This window comes from Microtus ochrogaster, chromosome X (assembly GCF_000317375.1).
Source record: "Microtus ochrogaster isolate Prairie Vole_2 chromosome X, MicOch1.0, whole genome shotgun sequence".
Classification (NCBI taxonomy): Eukaryota; Metazoa; Chordata; class Mammalia; order Rodentia; family Cricetidae; genus Microtus; species Microtus ochrogaster.
This window is the reverse complement of record NC_022026.1, coordinates 59,997,772-60,003,981: the sequence shown is the minus strand read 5'-3', so window position 1 is coordinate 60,003,981 and position 6,210 is coordinate 59,997,772. Positions and strand designations below refer to the sequence as shown.

Sequence of the window (6,210 nt, the reverse complement as noted above, 5' to 3'; positions counted from 1 at the left end):
AAGATGGTTAACTCACTCCCGGTCCCTGCCCTCCCCCAAAAATATCTCTTTAAGAGTCTTCTATTTCCAGTTACCTGTGAAGAAGGTTGTCCTGGTTTTGAACTAGTGTATTAGTTGCAGTTGATAGGGTTGCCATGAGGCTCTAAGTCTTAGATTTACAGAACCACTACACAGACTCACATTGCTCTTCTGGGTTGCATTTTTTTGAAATTATGATGAAATCACTTTAATGTTCTTAGTAAGGAGATACGTCCCAAGACACTGGTAGGTAGGCTTAGTGGGAAAATAAGTGTTCAAAATAACTCTGACACCCCATATGTAGTGTTCATGCACTTTAGGCTGACAAGGATGAATAAGGGACACCCTAGGAATGGGCTGGCCCTTCTTTCAGGTGCTCTTTAGGTGTCGGGATGACAGCTGTCTTTCTGCCAAGGCAGTTTTTTGAGTCAGGGGGCTGTATCCACAATACAGGCTGCTAGAACCCTGTCATCTTCCTGCGACTATCTGACTTCCTCTGTTCCCTCTGTAGGCAGGCCTCCTGAGAATGCAGCTGACTCAGCTTCCACTGTGCTCCCTCCAGCTTCTCCTGCAGATGGGCTGTTGCCATGTTGTGCTGGCCAGCATTCGAGGTTAGGCCCTCCTGAATGCCCTGAATGTCCCATTAGGTCTGCTCAATCTTCTCCTCAGTCTGGAAGTGCTGCAGGCTGAGAGCCTGCTTGGCACTTTTGTGGGCATGATACATGTCCTTCTTACTACTCTCTTTAATGTCCACCCCAGCATCTGGGATCTCAAGTACTTGGCTTTGCAGTTTTTCATTCAGAAAGTCAAACACATTTTGAGGGGGTTGGGTGGCCTTCGGGTCTACCACCACTCCTCCGACATCTTGGAGGCTGTTGTAATAGGAGCGGCGGGGCTGCGTCCCCAGCACCCCAGCCGCCTGGCTAGCTTATGCCCCGAAATAACAACACACAAATTGTATTCATTTAAACACTGCTTGGCCCTTTAGCTCTAGCCCTTATTTGCTAATTCTGATATCCTGATCAACCCATCTCTAATAATCTGTGAGCACCGGTCTTACCGGGAAAGATTCAGCATGTCTAACCTAGCTGCTTGCTTCGTCGTGTGCGTCTGCCCCGGGAGAGAGGAGCATGGCGTCTCTGCTCCAGAGAGCAGAGCTGTCGAGTCTGAGCTCACTTCCTCTTCCTCCCAGCATTCTGTTCTGTTTACTCCACCTACCTATGTTTTAACCTACGAGGGCCAAGCAGTTTCTTTATTGCTTAACCAATGAAATCAACAGATTGATATATGACACTCCCATATCAGGAGGCCTGTTAGTCGCAGTCTGGCTTCCCTTTGTCTTCTTCTGCAGTATCTCTGTGCACTGGTCCAGTGATTTCCCTCTAGGCAACACTACAGCATGGATGGGCTCCACTCGGCCTTCTGCATGCTGACCCAAACCTTTGCCAAACTCATAGCCCATCCTGATGAGGAGTTTGGAGCTAATGCCTCGTGTGTATACCTCTCAACCAGCAAAGGCAGAACTGCAGGTCCCAGTGTCCACTGTGTTTGCTTCTACCATTCTGGCATAGCTGGAGTCATTTGCATCACCACTATCTGAATCGGATGACTCTGTAGCCTCAGCGCACAGAGGAGGCAGGATGCTGTCCCCCACTACCACAGTCTCCTTCAGCAGCAGTGAGTCAAACCTAAGAGTATAGTAGCCATTGTCCACATTGGTAATTCATGCTGTGAGCCAAAGGCCATCCTGATGTTTGACCATACATGCAGAGCTGATCTGCAGTAAGCTCAGTTCTGGATCCTGGAAGGGATGCAGCTCATCCACAGAGACTACCTGCCCATGGGAAAACCTTTATGAAATCTCAAACAGAATGGAGGAGATCCTGTCTCTTTGAATCTTCAGACTGAATGGGAGGGCAGTCAAACAGTCAAATCCTCAGACGGAATGTCTGGGATGCATTTTTAAATAAGATTATATATATGAATAATTGGGGTCTTCATTCCTAGCACAGAGCTAGAAACCACGTGGCATTTCCAAATTTCCAAGTCGATAGAGTAAATAAGAGTGTCTTTTACAAGACTGGGGGGGGGGAGGTATACACCATGTCCCCGCAGGAGCATGACGAGGCAATAAAAGGGTGTTGGACCCCAAGGAACTAGAGTTATGTGTGTTGTTAATGGCCATGTGGGTGCTAGGAAATAAACACAGTTCCTCTGCAAGAGCAGTAAACACTCTTAACTACAGTGTCATCTCTCCCACCTCAAGATTGTCTTTTGTTCTAATGGAATGAATCTTATTGGATCCTAAATACTTTCAAAATGGAACTTGGTCACCAGAAAAGTCCAGAGTTAATTAGAAGCTTGGACTTTTCAACTTTACCCTAAATCATGAAAAAGAGAATAAGAAGTGGATACTTTAATTATTTAATTGATTAATTATAATTAATCACCAATGGTCAGTGATTTAATAATCATGTCTACTTAATGAAGCAACTATAAAAATTCCCTAAACAGAGGCCTGCCCTTTTCTGAATAGAAATGGAAGAGGAGTTAATGGGGAGGTGCTGAGGGAAGGTGGAGGTAAGGACTGGGAGGAGAGGAAGGAAAAAAAAACTGAGGTTGGGTTGCAAAATAAATAAAATTAAATTAAAAATTCCCCTAAACAAAGGTATTTGGAAAGCTGAGTTGTTGTAAACAACAGCATGCTAGAAAGGCATCTTATTTCAATGATGATTAAAGCTTCAGAGATCCATTACAGACTTCATCCTATATATCTCTTCATCTGCCTGCTCATTTGCATCCTTTAGAATAAACTATAAGTGTAGCACTTTCTTGAGTTCTGAGCCTTGTTCAGAATATCATAACACTTAAAAAGGAACATCATAGGAATTTCAGACTTTGCAACAAAGATTGGAGTGGGTACACTGTATACCCAATGCTCCAGCACTGAAATCTAAAGTAAGGATATCTACATGAGAGTTGGATCTTAAATCTCTGTAGTCTAAAGCTAGCTCTGGGCGGTTAATGTAAAAATGAAACTGAGTTGCAGGATGCCTAGTTGGTGTTGCAGAGTTAGAGAAATGGTGCTGCAGGGGAGAAAAGAGAAATATATATTATTATCAGGGAAAGAAAAAACCCTACTCACGATCCTCAAACATGCATTGTTCTCAGCATAACTCTGAGTCCTTCAAATAACTCCTGTGAAGGAGACATACAAATGTCTGCTGTTGCTCAGAGAAATGGAGGGAGGCCCAAAGGCATTTGTGCTGCTTATAGATAAGAAAACCAAGCTCTCGCTGCTCGAGCCTTCTTTCATCTAGCACTCAGCAGCTTGCACCCATCACGTGGTCACCCACATTCAGTGAAGCCCTGGTCCCTTGAACTTTCATTTGTCAGTATTTCTTAAAACCTTTATCTCCATCCCTCTGATGCTACCTTGAGTGTGTTCTCCCTGAACATTGCAGACAGCCTGCAAACTGTACTTGCTCTTGTCAGTCTCCCTCCTGAATAGCAAAATGATGGTCTTCTAATGAAACAAGACTAATGTTGCCATTTCTGTTTAAAATTTGCAATGGTAGACAGTGGAGATGGCTCAGGCAGCAACATGTCTGTCTCACAAATATGAGGACCTGAGTTCAGATCTTTAGCACCCATGTAAAAACTAAGTATGCACACACATGTCTGTACCCCTCTGCTGGAGAGGAGACAGGTGGATAGCTTGAGTCCGTTGGTCAGTCATCTTAGCCAACTGGTGAACCCTGGGTTCAGTATAAGAACATGTCTCAGAAAATAGGATGAAGAGTGATAGAGGAAAACATCAGATGTTGATCTTAGGCCTTTGTATACATTCATATACAAGTATATGCACACCAATACATACATGTGCATAACCACACACACGTGCATAATCACACACACACACACATACACACACACACACACACACACACACACACACACACATCCATAACAGCATCTGATGGCCTTTAATAATGTTCATAGTCCCTAGGAGGCACAAATATTAGATTCGAAAGTTTCTGTTTATCCCTGTACTTTCAATTCCTGCTTCATTCCATATACACATTGCCCTGCATTTCTTGCAATTTCCTGGCTAATTTTTGCACAATGTATTTGAGTTTAACATCCCTAAGTCCTGATTCACCCAGCAATTATTCTCTTCTTCCTATGTGTGAGGCACTCAATAATGGACCTACATTGATAAAGAGAACAATTCTTCATGTAGCTTATAATCCAACACTGAACAACTCAAAAGATAGTTAAACTAGGAAGAACGACAAAGAGACAGGGGGAGAGGGGAGGAATACACAGACTCCTCATTACTTCTTGTGTGTGCATGCTAGAGGGAAAGGACAATGTAAAATGCCATTTATCAAGCGCCTTCCACATTTTCTAGGGCTTCTCACTGTCCTGGAACTTGTGAAGTAGATTGAGATGGCTGGCCCAGGGGTTTCCACAGAACTGGGGTAATAAGTGTGTATCGTCACACCCAGCCTTTTATTTTAACATGAGTCTGGAGCTCAGGAGTCTGCTTACTCAGGTACCTATGATAGTACAAGGCAAGCACTTTGCTGACTGAGCTAGCTACCCAATCCTCATCATTAACCATAATTTTTTATTCAAGGCTACACGAAATGGCACTGAACTCATAGCAACCTGACAAAACTACCCATGGTCCAAAAACTGAATATACATTTTCATAGTCATTCTATAACCAAATGATAATTAATGTTTTCCTTAACTGTCTTCTGCATGAAACCATAAACTCTTTGTAGAGCGTGACTAATATAATAATCATATAATAATATATAATTCTAATTATAAAATTATGACAATATTTCCATCATAACTGGCATATGGTAGAAACATACTAAACTTTTTAAATGAATAAAGCAAAGTCACTTAATTTTATTTCAACATATAAGCTATTGTAAACAGAACATATTATTTTAATGAGTTATAAAAGTTCTCTTTGCAGCCATAATTTGTATTAACTCTCCTTGACTGTAACTTGGGTGTGTTCTTATAAGGAACATAGGCAGTTATCACTTTTCATGATTTCTAGGAAAGGAGCGTTCTAAATAATCCTTTCATAACAATCGAGAGGTCCGTGTGTGGGCACTTTTAGTATATGAATGAAAGAAGAAAAAAAGAAGTAAGAGGGAAAGGACATAAAGGACAAGCCACACTGGGTGGAGGAATCTGTGCTGAGAGCTGAACGAACTTGGCAGAACCTTCCGAGCAAGCTGACACTGAATGGCTACTTTCGTTTCAAGTGTGCACATGCCTCTGGAACTCCCTGAAATGTTTTCTGGGGGGAACCCCACCTACATGTTCTGAATGAGAATTTCCTTTAAGCCTCCTGAAATTAGTCCCTTGATAATCCTATTCCTCATTTCCTGAAAATGTCATTGTTGGTCTATCCTGACCTTCAGTGCCTGAAGGAATGAAGACTCATTCGATTCCTAATTCAAGAAGAATGGACAGAAATCACTCAGAAAAGTGTCACAAACCAGTCTTTTCCATCGTCTGACATAAATTCTTCAGTCTATTAGTCCTTTTTTTAAAATAATCTGGGTGAATCAGCATAAAACCAAAAGCAACCTCACAGTCAACTGTTAAATCTGTATTGAATGTTATTTCTAGTTTCTAAAAGCTGTCCTCAGAACTGAAATCTGAAGCAATGATAATACCTTTTCTGGCCTCCCAGAGAATCAGAGCTGTAACCTGAAGTAGGCACCGTCTCCACTTTCAGTGGCATTGTGATTACCTGTTTCTTTATTTGTCTCAACAACTACAGTCTTGTTTTCTCTGTTGCTATAGGTAACAGAAGCTTACCTTCAGGGAAAATATATTTATATTACCTTTACTGTGTATGATGACTTGGAAAGCAGAAGACCACTTTTAAGAATACACTGTCCATGATTTCTTACTCTTGCATGCCAGATTCTGATAACGCCTTTTCAGGCTGAAAGTGATTCCAGCCTGGGAATTTAAGTTCTACACATTAGCAAGCAGAAACTAGTTTGTGTTCCACCCAAAAATTCCTATACTATAAGAAACTGATAATTTACTTTGTGCTTAGATCAGCCTGTATTTTAGATACCATGTTGCAACCATACTTGTACATATTTGGAAGTAATGAAGACTCTGGCCTGAATGTTTCAGTAAATG

At 41.8% G+C, this 6,210-nt stretch overlaps 1 pseudogene; it reads right to left on the bottom strand.

Annotated features, from left to right (window-relative positions):
* Positions 1-475: 475 nt before the first annotated feature.
* LOC101993451 lies at positions 476-5,797 on the bottom strand (annotated as a pseudogene).
* Positions 5,798-6,210: the final 413 nt, after the last annotated feature.